General features: G+C 38.5%; 1 long non-coding RNA gene across 1 annotated transcript in view; it reads left to right on the top strand.

The window, feature by feature from the left end:
- Positions 1-13,022, top strand: part of LOC131820381 (uncharacterized) — a 242,762-nt gene extending 229,740 nt beyond the window's left edge. The window contains exons 6-7 of the long non-coding RNA XR_009349615.1: positions 4,225-4,357; positions 12,533-13,022. This is a non-coding gene — a long non-coding RNA (uncharacterized LOC131820381). The remainder of the gene's footprint in view (positions 1-4,224; positions 4,358-12,532) is intronic.
- Positions 13,023-13,623: the final 601 nt, after the last annotated feature.

Raw genomic sequence — 13,623 nt, 5'->3', positions numbered from 1 at the left:
ATGGTAAGGTATTTGGTGATTAGAAGGTATGGGGTGAGGGTTCCTGATACTCCTGTTTCCTGCATAGGTTACCTGTGGAGACTTGATCTGGGCATACACCCTTTTGGCAGGAGAGTCAAGGGTTAACGAAGAGGGTGGAGGGAGCTGGAAGATGGCCACCCCTGCAGTTATTTCTATTGTTCCTCCTGCATTCCCGGAACTATGGACCCAACAGTGATCATAGTTAATAATATTCTATTATATACTTGAAACTTGCTAAGAGAGCAAGTCTTAAATGTTCTCATTACGGAGAGAACGATGTAGTTAATGTGATGTGGTAGAGATGTTAGTGAAGAGTATGGTGGTAATTTTGTAAAATATGAGATCAATACATTATACATCTTAAACTTACACATGATTTATGTTAATTATATCCCAGTAAAGCTGGGGAAAATATTTACTGAGCATCTCTCTGTATGAATTCTTACAGAGTTTTTTTTGTGTGTGTGTGTTTTTAAGATTTTATTTATTTATTTATTTTAAAGAGCATGACCCTGAGATCCTGACCTGAGCTGAAATCAAGAGTTGATAACTGACTGAGCCACCCAGGCACCCCAATTCTTACATAGTTTTAAAAATATATGCTGAATATTAGAACTGAATTAAGAGCTTTGGGAGTTTAAAAAAAGGTGGGGGGGGGCAGAATTTACTATGCCTTTGGAAAAGAGGATTTCAAGTGAAGACTCCACAAGGGAGAAAACTACTAAGCTGAGTACATTTTTTGGTAGAGAAATTAAAGACGATCATTAGAATAATAAGGACAGCAATGTAAAAGGGCATCCGTGTGGGGAACAGAGAAATTCCACCATGCCGAGACCAAAGGAGGCAGGAGTGAATGACAAGAAAGGGAGAAGAAGCAGACGAGACCAGAAAATAGACTGGAGTCAGGTAACAGGCATTGTAGTCCAGCTTACGAGAGTGCCAAGTCAGCCTCCAAGAGCTTGATATGAAATCCATGAAAATGAATGATGTCTTCAAGGAAGAAAGTATACATTAAAAGTAGCAGAGCTAAGAGTAGAGAAAGACTAATCCACTTCCTTCCATAAATTTACTTAGGAAGGCCAGGAAGAATTGCCTACATTAAGTGCTAATTTTACTAGTCTTCACCTATGACACAAAAGATTATTGATGCACCATTAGCAGGCCCCGCTTTAGTGGTTTTCCCAGCAGTAGGGATGAATTTGCACTAAATGTCAAGACTGCCTTGTTATCACCTTTTCAAAAAGGCTGGGAGGTATTAACAGTTGTAGGCCAAGGTAGAGACACAGACAAAATTCGGAAGTGGGCAAATTGTTTTTTAGTTCCTACCAACTTTGCATATGGGAGAGGGATGAGGGGAGAGACAGAGAGAAGGGGGGAGAGAGGGGGAGAGATGCATGTTGAGAAGAGAAAGGGCACAAAACAACATTCCTTTGGATTACAAATCGGTATGCATTTCAAGGAAAATGGAACCTATTTCTAATTGAACTATTTATAACTCAGCAAAATTTGATTTGACAAGAAATAGTGGAACACTAACTAAGTCCCTACACCTTTGTTTCTAAACCTCCTTACATCTCTTTTCATTTGCTGTAAGAATTCATGACATGCCAGCTCAGAATCTTGAGAGCCTGGAGTTCTGTTCCTGGCAGTGGAATGACAAACTACATTCTACCACTCCTAATTGTAAGAAAGAGAAGATTCTTGCTAGATCATTCTGAATATAAAGCGATTATGCAGCAACGGTGATTTCTGAGACTACAAATGCACAACTGTGAGCAAATTTCATTCTTCTGAGATGTGCGTCAGAGGCAAACACGGAACATGGAAAGAGTTTGCTAAAATAACAATGAGCAAAACCCTGTAAAACAGCTACTTTGATTCTTTTAGACTGGCTGGCTGCCTAGGAGGTGACCTTGGGCAATTTCAGAAGCAAAGAAGAGATTTGAGCCAAAAGTGGGTGGAGGGGATGTGAAGAGAGAGGGCACATAGTTACACATTTCTCAGGAGAAATTGTGAACACTGTGTGACCAAGAACAGGTTGCAGGGTACTCATGTGTAATTTTAATATGCAGGAGTAGAACAATTGCTCATCATAATATATGTGACATCTCCCTTTAATTTTTACTATCCATTGATGATTTTTGTCATATAATGTGATTTACACCCACATTAATGAATGTTGACAATCTATCCGTTCTAAGAATGAAAATAAAAATATTTTGGCCTATATTCATCCTTAAATGAATGTATTTAAAAGCTCTTGATATTCCCTAGATATTCATGTCAGGGACAACTGATCTTAATTCGTCTCTCTGAAGTCTTCTCAGAACATTCATTAAGAAAGGCAGGACTGCAGCATTCATACATCAAGGATTTTATGCATGACAAGTTTCTTGAAAAACACTTAAGGACTGCATGATTCTTGACAACATATACCACCAGGTGATTGCAATTTGCTTACATTAAAAAAAAAAGTATGTGCTTTTGATTCAAATTTAAAATAATGTTAAAATCTTCAACTTGCCAAGATATAAAGTCAAAAATGTAGTCTGTAGGAAAAAGAAAAAGAAATCACTTTCAAATGCAGTGTTTTATCATTTCAGAAAAAAAAATCATATTCAATTTAATACAAATAAAAATATCTATGCTGTGTAGATAGTGCTGATTATTTCCATCATCTGGTCAATAGTAGAAAGAGAATTGTGATAGAAATGGATGGGAGTTGCAGTTTTCAGCAAATTTATAGTTCTGCTGCATTTTAGCAGATGAACTTTAAATAAGAGATTATGTTGCTTACTTGGAAGTTTTTAAAAATAGACTCATTAGAAATAATTCTGGGGCCTGCAGGCTCCATGCTACACCCAATGCTTCTTCCCACTGCACTGCTAGGACCCTAACTTAGGCTCCACTTACGTCTTAAGGGGGTACTGCAAATTCTCCTGTTCTGCTAACACATGGAACAGCTCTGGATTTCCTTTCCTCGCTTGCACACTTCCAGTCTGTTATGGGGTGAATTCCGTCCCCACCCCAGCCCCCTTACCCCCCCTCCACCCCCTTCCCCCACGCAAAAGGCGCTGAAGTTCTAACCTGGGAATGTGACCCTCCCTATTTGGAAATAGAGCATTTAAGGCTGATTAAGTTAAGATGAGGCCATCGGGATGAGCGCTGATTACATATGATTTTGTCCTTATAGAGAGGGAAAATTTGGACATAGACTCAGAGGCAGGCAAACTGAACGTTACAGGAAGACTCAAGGAGCTATGAGCCCCCAGGAGAAAGACCTGAAACTGATTCTTCCCTAGTACTTTCAGTGAGAGTATCCTGATTTCAACTTCTAGCCTCCAGAACAATGACAGTAAACTTCCTCTATTAAAGCCATGTAATTTATGGTTCTCTGTTAGGGCAGCCCTGGTAAACCAGTGTAGTACCCCATTCATTCTATTCCACGGCCAGCACTTACTGTTTTTAAAACTCCACGTGACATTACCACTTCCTCGGTGATGACGTGGCTACATTTCCTCCTGCACCTAGAACGTGTCAGACACGGATTAGGTACTTCTAATCGCATGTTGAGAAAAAATGAATAAATGACCAAATTAATTACCTACCAAGTTAAGAAAAATCACCTCATTCAAAACATTAAGAAAATACACCATCTGTCTTCAACCTGCTTTTCCAAACTTTTCCACATCTCGTACATTACAACCCAACTTGGCTTTTAGCTGTACTTTCAAAACACTGAATTTATGCATTTCACCTAAATATTTTCATGCTCTATGTGTCAGCCTCTGTGATGTTCATTTTGCACTGACTTTTTTAATCCCCTGCTAGCCTCTTCACATTTTAACTGGTCACAGCCTATGTATTTAAGGTCTGTTACCCCACCTACTCTGTGAGCCCCATTATAATTCCCCAACTCAGTGTTTGATCTGCTCTCTGAATCTTCAAGCACTTTGGTGACTAGTTTTAGGCCATTTATATTCTTCCTTGGGATGTGGATATCTGGCAAGTAGGTGTTTATCTATAATTAAATGATTAATGATTTGAGGGCTGGGACTGTGTTGAATCAAACGAGCATGTCACATAGTAGGAGCGAAAGTAACACACAGAGTAGATGCTCAGTACATACTTTGAATTAAATTATTATAAATTAATGAGACATATTTAAATGTGATACCAGGATGGTCTTTGCCGATTTTGCAGAAAAAAGGAAGAAGTGGCAACAGAAACAGAAGTTGCATGAGGTCAGCCCCTTGAGACCAGAAGTGGCAAGGAGAGGGATTGTCCCCTGAAGACTCTAGGAAGCAGCCCTGCCCCCCACCTTGATGGTGATCAGGTAAAGCTTGTTTCAGTATTATGGCCACTAAAATGATTGTACTATTATTTGTGTTGTTTTAAACCACTTGTGTTGTGGCAATTTGTTAATAACTGCAAGAGGAAATTAATACAGGACTGAAAGTGTTACTTCTGGATACACCAGTATTTCCCTGAGAAACGCTGTGGAGAAAAGAGCATTGTAATCAAATATACTGGCCATTGTGGCATATCACTCTTGGAGATTTGAAATTCACATCAGCATATTAGGCTCTGAGGAAACATAAAGAGTCTGTTTAACACAGCATTTAGCAAAAGCACTTGACCACATAACCACCCTCCCCCAGCACACACATACATAAACACACCTACAGACCACATACCACCTATTAACGTCCCAGAGAACACTTCTGGGAAATTCTAATGCAAGCTAATTAGATCATTAGGCAAGTGTTGCTCACGATGGCAGTACCACAGAGGTATTTCCTTAGGATTCACTCAAATGGTACCATCTGATATAGAAACTTCTAGCTCCCAAAGTTAAGCTGATCTAGAGTCATGCCATATTCATTGTGAAGTTGCTACCAAAAAGTGACAAAGAGCACGTGATGATCTAAATAATGGAAGTATTTTAACATTCAAAACGTCAGTGCTTTTGATATTTAGGAATTTTAAAGTAGTCAGATTTTTAAATTGTCCCATTCTAGTGACGGCGTCAAGAACTCCTTCTTTGATTTAGCCACTTATTTCAGGATCTTCATTGGTACTCATAAAATTATTTATTTATTTATTTTAAAATTTATTTGACACAGAGAGAGAGATCACAAGTAGGCAGAGCAGCAGGCAGAGAGAGAGGGAGAAGCAGGCTCCCTGCTGAGAAGAGAGCGGGATTCAGGGCTCGATCCCAGGACCCTGGGATCATGACCTGAGCCAAAGATGGAGGCTTTAACCCACTGAGCCACCCAGGTGCCCCTCATAAAGTGATTTCTTACACAGATCCTTCTTTTGATTTTCTTGTACATAGTGGGCACAGACCAATGGAGATTGGGAGCAATCTGGGCCACTAGCAAGGGAAATTAAATGCTCTAAATACATGTTTAACCTAAGCAGGTGTTTTGGTCACTTGCAGTAAGTTCTCCCTTTTTTTGTTTCCTAAAGTGGAATTTTCTGATTCTAAATCATCAAAAACCACATCATGAAAGCCGAATACTCTGGATCATGCAATGAGGTATTTTCCTGAAAGCTTGGTAGCAGAAGATGTGGTGTCTGAAATTCGTGGTTCTTATACCATATGATGGCTGACGAACTCATTTACTTTATTGAGCCCATATTTATTGATTGCCTAATATCTGCAAATTTTGAGAGCTACCGTAGTGAGGGAAAACAAAAACAAAATGCAAAACCCTTAGCCTTGCCTTCATGAATCTTACAGTGTAGGTGGTGGACAGACAGACATTAGTCTCAAATTTAAATAAATGTACTGGGTAAGCCACAGAATAGACTGTTAACTGGTAACTTAATTACAGCAGCTTTCATTCAAGTACAGCTTGTCTGTAGAAATCAGACCATAGTTGGGGCATCCTAGGATCATGCCTTGTGCCCAACACAATGGGCCGCCCACCTAGCAGGGTGGCCTCCTTTGTTCTCCTGCTCATGTTCCCTCTGGCTATCACTCTCTCTCTCAAATAAATAAATGCAATCTTAAGAAAAAAAGAAATCAAGTCATACTCAGAATCAAAGACAAGCAGCTTTCTTTCAAAGAAAGTTTATTGGTAGACCTAATCTTGCTTATTTCAAAACAAGGGAACTCCTCAAAGTTTATGTCATAAAACGTATCAGCTCTGCTCACATTTTTTCAGAACTTAAGTTTTAAAACAGTCCTTCACAAAAATAACAAAGCCCACAATAACACTTCTAGGTTATCACCAGAAAGCAAAATGCAGAACGTTGATCCCCACCACCTGGGGATCAAGGCAATAGCTAGGGTGCAAAATTTAAGGAGTTAACCAGAAAACTCAGTACTCAGGGGAAATTACTATAAGAGGATTAATATTTTTTAAGATTTTAGATTTATTCATTTGACACAGAGAGAGAGAAAGAGACAGGCAGAGTCAGAGGGAGAGGTAGGCTGCCTACTGAGCAGGCATCCCGACGTGGGGCTTGATCCCAAGACCCTGGGATCAGGACCTGACCCAAAGGCAGCTGCTTAACCAACTGAGTCACCCAGGCACCCCTATAAGAGGATCATTTTTGGTAAATGAGGACAAAAATACAGGATGAACAAGATATAAAACCTTGAAATAAAGCTGGAATCATTATCACAGATATTTGACTCAACACTACCCTTCTTCGGCTAATCTGCTATGCGGCTGTTGTCCATTTGTCCATCCAGATTCAGTCCATTCAGATTCAAAGGCTTGGTACCTCAGGAAGCTATCTTTAGCTGGTCCCTCTTCCTCTCTGCCTTCTAATTAGGCTCAGCCAATGGAAATTTAGTGCAGACTAGCAGAGGACAAAGGAGTAATGAGGTTAGGGTATTTATTCCATGCTTCCTTTCCTACTGGGTGGAGGCCATGGCTATGCTCCCATACCAAAGGCCATAGCTCAGCCTCCCTCCCCTGCAGCTTGCTTACAGCCCCCTACCTCTGCTCCTTTGAGCCAGTGGTGATGGCTTTCTTTCTTTGTGAGGATGCTTCGACATCTCTCTTGGGTCCCCATAGCCTTATCTGCACCTCTGTAAATAGATTCCTTATTAAACTCTCCAACAAAATCCTGTTTAAATAGGCTAAATAGTTCCTGCTGGGACCCAACAGCCTGGTACCAAGCCAGGTCATCTGTATGCAGTGCCAAAATACAAACCATGACTAAACAGTATCTTAATTTACATTCTATAATTGAGAACTTAGTATGATTGGACCTTGTTCCAAAAGCAATGCCTTCGTATGATCCCTCAAGTATTGGCCTGGCTACTTTGCCCTCCCGGTCCAAATCTGGCAACTGGTTTGTTTCAGAGATGCTGAGCAGTTTTCCGTGTTTCTTAACGCTAGATAAAATACTTGCATAATTAATGCAGTTGAGAAAGTTTTGGAAATACATGTTGAACTCAGATGATATGAAATGTCCATTTCATCATGCAGGCATTCAATCAAAATTTCTCTTAATTACTGGGTCAACTTGAACAAAAGCTATTTGGTTGCTTTGGTTTTGTTTTGTTTTGTTCTGTTTTTAACCTGATTAGTTAATTAGATCTATGATATAATTGGAATGGGCCCTGGGCTGAAATGAACACAAAGGAAGGATTTGGATGACTACATCAGTTCTCATCTTGCAAACCATGTACTTTTCACATTACTACCAACAAAAACAGTACTCAAGACAGCCTTGTAGACTGACATAAAATGTTTATTTGTTAGCATAATTCTTTCTCATGAGGATCATAAAATTTTGGTTAACTCAATTTTTTCATTGTCAGGTATGTGGCAGTAATTCAGACAATATTATACTAAATTTTCTCATTTCTCAAATTTTAATGAATGTTTTAAGCTTTTAATTTTTAGGTATGCATGTATAATTGCCATTTTTGTAATAGTTTTATAATATTTTATTTTGTAATAGTCGAATGAGATATGAAAGGGAGTAATAGAAGGCAGATATTTATAAAAAATTATTTGTTTTCATGACGATATAAGGACGCTGCTATATAAATAGAGATTAGTAGAAAATCTATAATTTCTTGATTGTAGAATATGTAATATTCTACTTATTCATGTCCAACCACACTTCCCTTCCCTTCTCAGGTAATACAGGTCATAATGTATTTGTGTTTACATGGGGGTATGGGGGGCACATGACTTACTTATTGAAATCTTTCTTACATTCTGCCACTCTTTAAACTACTGGATGTTTCAGAGCTTCATGAAAGACACTAACATTACATTAACTTCTATGTATTTTGCAAATATCCTCTATAAAATCAAATGTTCAGGGCCTTTGAATTTGGTCAGAATTTTATTTACTCACATCATTTATTATTGCTAGAATTTGGCAAGGTTCTAATATAAACCCGAGTACTGAGCCTCCAAAAGTATTCAAACAACTCAAATTCCACAGATTCTTCTCAAATAAAATAAGTCAGAGGGCACAGGAAAAAATGGAACAAATTAGGTTTTTCCTGTTGAGATGGATCAGGATGCAATGAAATCAGTCGAGTTCTGGCAACCACAGAAGCACTGTACAAAAGACAAACAGTTTCTCCCTGTGTGTGTGTGTGTGTGTGTGTGTGTGTGTGTGTGTCTGTGTGTGTTCCTGAGCTTCTCATCTGAAAAAGCAAAGGAGTTTAATTAAATGTGGATTGAGACTCCCAGCCACCATATCAGCCCTGCTCGATGATAGATGGAAGTAGTTTTGTTGCTCAGGACTACTCACTTAATTCAATCGTGGTTTTTGGCTGCCAGAAATAAAATAAATAAATAAATCCCCGCACTTAACATTTACTTGACGCCTTGCTTTTTTAAGGATTGAGGTGGCAAGCCAGGTGAAGGAAAACATTGCTAAGTACGTCTTGGTTGCGAGGGCTCCATCTCTTCTGGGCCCCCTCTCCAGCCCCCTCCCCGAGCAATTACCCAACACACCCCCACACACAGCCCCCCTCCCCATATCAGTGTAATAGAGTCTCTCAGGGCCATCACTTCACTGCCCAGATATTTTAAATGTAAATTAGAACACCTTCTGAAATGGATTGAAAAGAAAATTCATAAGATCAATTTCACAGGCCAGAGGAGAGCAAACTAATAATATGGATACTCAAACAATAGAGCACATAAAATAGCAAGGATATCAGGCAATTTGCCCAAAAATTACATATTCTGGGTGACCTAAATCCATTTGCATAAGCCGCCCGTGCTACTGTTGTAGTGTTTTGTTTTTCCCTCTGGTGGTTTTAGGGCTCTGGCAAAATTCAACCTGCACAGTTTATGAAAGGCTTCTGCTGGGTGTCTTCATTTAAAAACTGCATTGGCAGAACAGGTGTAACGGTAATCGCCTCAACATCATGTACTTATCGCAATTATTATCAGACGCTGGGGATCAGAGTCTCCAGGCTCCATGGCCAGATTTCCCAGTGTGCTTCTGGAGGGAATGCAAGATGCATAATGAGAATGGCCAGGGTACAAATACCTTGTTTCATTTTCTTGTTTTGTTTTGTTTTGATTTTTTAATCTCCTCTGATCATTTTGTGCTTTTTATCTTCTCTGTTATTCCCAGGAACATCCATTTTTAGAATTAGGTATAAGGCAGAGATCTTAGTGACTCTGTGCATGTACTTTGGAGTTGGATGCATCTGGGTTTGAATCCGGACAGTGTCATCTGCCTGTCTTATGTTTGGGCAAGTGACTTAACACCAGTAAGCCTTTCTCATCTGTAAATGAAAATGGTGCCTAATCCACGGGGCTGTTGTGAGGATTAAATAGCATCATCCTAATAGCCTAGCAAACTGCCTGGTGCTGCCAAACTGGTGTTTTATAAGTAACTTCAAAGTGTATTTTTCTGCCTGCATCACTCCTTTTCTTCTAGTCAGCTCAACACACCATTCATTTTTCTCTTTTGCTTTTCCATCTGCCTCTTGCCAGCCATGGGACCCAGAAGCACTAAAATTCCACATCTCCTCAGTCTTCCTTGCCAATGTCAGCTTCCATCAGTGCCACCCATCAACTCTGCCATCCAGACCCGCTGAATTGCCCCTAGTCTACCCCCACTGAGGGCCTCTCCTGGATCTTCGCCTTGCACGCACTCTCTCCTCACTGTGTGAACAAACCTCAGTTCACTTCTTAGGACTCCACTCAAGGGTCGCCTCCTCATCTCCACACTCGGCCCCTTCTTTCTTTGTATCCCCATTTACCCTGACAGCACTGATCTCCTTTATTGTAAGTGATTGTCTATGTACACAAGTACGTAGAGTCTTTCACCAGATGACACTGACTGGAGATTAACCAGAAGCATCTCTGGATTTTTGTTCGTGTCATTTTCCTGCTCTTGTCCTAATATGCTGACAGTCATACCACAGGGGTTCAATCCAGTTTTGTTGAGTAGTGGTCTGGGCACCTCTGACACAGAAGTGAGCAACAGTCGTATCACTCAGTGAAACTCAAAGTTGCACAGCGTGGTAACCGTCATTAATAATACTGTATTGTGTTTCTGAAAGTTGCAGAAATTAGATCTCAAAAATTCTCATCATAGGAAGAGTTGTAACATGTGTAGTGATGGATTTTTACTAGGCTTATTGTGATGATTGTTTTGCAAAATATACGTGTACACCTGAAACTAAAATAATATTACATGTCCATTATATCTCAATAAAAAATAAAAACATTGTTTGCCAACCCCCACAATTCACCATATATTCACACACCATGCATCTATAAGACAGCCCTTGTCCTCTAGATACTGAACATCTCTGAGAAGAGATGAATGTGTAAACGGCTAATTGTCATGTAATGTGCAGTAGAAGGGGCCATGGGCAGTCAGAGGAGAAGCATTTATTTAAATATGAAAAAGTTTAAAAAGGGATTTTGAAAGAGTTGAAACCTGTGCTTCTAAAGAACATCTCTAAAGCATTATCAACATCATTTATTGTTATCATTTATTTTCAGATTTTACAAGGACAGCAAATTCTAAACATGTGACCCATGTGAATTTCTATGAACTTAATATTCTGGTTAACATAAGCAACTATATAGAGAGGTTATTAGTCTTGTGCAATAATTTCAAATTATTCATATTAACATATTCTTAGCACTAAAATTAAATTAACCATAATTGCATCTTTGATGATTCAGAAGGCATGTTAGAATACTGCAGTGACTCAAGGTCAGTGTGAAATTTGTTCCTACTGCATGAAGCAAATGGTTATTTGAACATTGTTTGAAGTAAGTGTAAGTACACATTTGCTGAAACATTTAGAATTTTACCACTCAATATGTAGGACTACATAGTTGATATTCAAAAGGCCGTTAACTGTCCTAAATAACATAATACATATTCTTATTCCCTCTCTTCGTTCCTCTTCTCCAAATCTAAGAATACAGCTCTGGGGCATCTGGGTGGCTTAGTTGGTTAAGTGTCCAACTCTTGGTTTCGGCTCAGGTCATGATCTTATGGTCATGAGATCAAGCCCCACGTGGGGCTCTGCACTGAGCTGAGCGTAGAGCCTGATTGGGATTCATTCTTTCCTCTCCCTCTGACCCTCCCTCCTTGCTCATGCATTCGCACGCACTCTCTCTCTCTCAATCACTCTCTCAAAAATAATTAATTAATTAACTAACTAATTAATTAATTTTTAAAAAGAATACTGCCCTATAGGACAGGTATGTGGACATGAGGAATTTATGCAAAATTAGAGAAATGGCCATTTTATTAGGGTTCATCAATATCTTTTAAAATTTTTGTTTAATTGGCACAGAAGTAGTGACTGAAAGATTTCAAAGTAGCCACTAGGTTCATGTGTCAGCTGGAGTGAACCTCCATTATGAACTGCTCTTCAGTCCTTTTTAATGTAACTCTTGATGGGTTCTGTGAGAACTCTTTCACATCAAAATGTCATTCATTTTCAGAGAAGACAATTCCCAACCATTCTTCTTAGTATTTTTTTCCTGACTACTTAATCCATTCAACAAATTTTAACAAATTATCTTATCTTGCAACTTATACTTTGTCCTAAAAATTTTGAAATTATACAGAAATTCTTAGGCTAGAACCCCATTACCAATATCTGTAAGACTGTCTAGAGTCCACAAGTTATGAAATAAAGAATTGAAAAACAGCAGTAACGATAGCTTTTATAGCTTCTGATGTATGGTTTATGGATCCTATGTATTTTATTTTGGGATACACGTATTGGCCATAGGTATTATGGGTAGATAATTCACCAAAATGAGAGTGAGGCCTATGAAAAATAAGCTAGTTACAGATCACCATAAAAAGTTAACTAATATCTACCTTGCTGCTTTTCACGTGCGCTGCACGGGACTGGCGTTGCTATGTCTTCCTGCTGGACAAGAATGTGGACATCCTCATGAGCTTGTTTCAGGATTCATCAGAAATAGGGATTATACATATGATTACACTGCAAATGAAAACATTGAGTGTCACACAAAATAGAGTTATTTCATTGCATTAACGTCTCCCCTCCTAAAAACCACAGCAGCACCAACAGCATGAGCACAAACAAGCAGAGGACACCAGAGGCTGCGGCTTTGTTTCTGGGACTCCTGGTGGACGTGGGTATCTGAGGGCATCTATGGTTCCTCCATTACAGCTAAATCTTCCAAAAGCAGCAGTGGATGGAAAGAAGTTTTAACTCTGAGTAAATACAAAAAGGACTCTTCTGAAAACGTTCCTTCTACTACACGCCGTAGCCGGGCGAAGATAGCGGTGCTTTTTTTATTCTCTCATTCTCATAAAAACCTAGACAATAATTGGACAATTCACGGGGATAAACTTGGATTCTCCCTTTCTATCTTAATCTACTTCGCGAGAGGAAAGAGGAAGAAAAATGCTCTCCTTCTATTGTATTTATGTTTTGTATTGCTGTTATCCAATAAGATAAAAATAATTCAAGTTTTGTAAAAATTTTTGTATAGGCATTGTCCTATGGTTTAAAAATAAAAATGACATAAAAATAATATAATAGAAAATAAACAGGTTTTTGAGTTACTTTTGTATCCTTTTTTAGTAAAAGACTGAATACTACAAAGATCTTTCTACACTTTTTTTTTTTTTTCGCTTATAATGTATCCTGGAAATTTCTTTCACAGCAAAATAAAAAAAGTTTGCATTCTTCTTTACATGAATATTGTAGAAGTATCACTGTTTATGCATTAATTACTTTTTAAAGTGAGGAAAATGCAAGCTATAAATTTCATCCTCTTCTTTAAAAATATAAGCTTTCAGTTAATATTTTAGACCAAAGGCAAGAGTTGAAATCCAGTGCTTTAAGGTCTTCAATGAATGTTACAGCCACAAATCAATAGATGATAGTTTCATGTTCATATTGCAAAATATTACTGGTTCTGAACAAACAAGGTAAGTATGAACTCTATAAAACTATATATAGTTTATGCATCAGTATAATAGCTGCTGTCTCTAAATACAAAGATCATTCAAATGGCCACAAAACAATTCTTTAAAGATTTACTGAGATTATACTTTGCCTATAATATTATTTTCAATGGCTTGGCATGTATGTTAAGAGTTGATTCTTCCTTTTAAGTAAATAAACTTCTTGCCCTTTAT

Source organism: Mustela lutreola, chromosome 18, assembly GCF_030435805.1.
Source record: "Mustela lutreola isolate mMusLut2 chromosome 18, mMusLut2.pri, whole genome shotgun sequence".
In the NCBI taxonomy this organism is placed as follows: domain Eukaryota; kingdom Metazoa; phylum Chordata; class Mammalia; order Carnivora; family Mustelidae; genus Mustela; species Mustela lutreola.
This window is presented reverse-complemented; position numbering and strand designations above follow the sequence as displayed.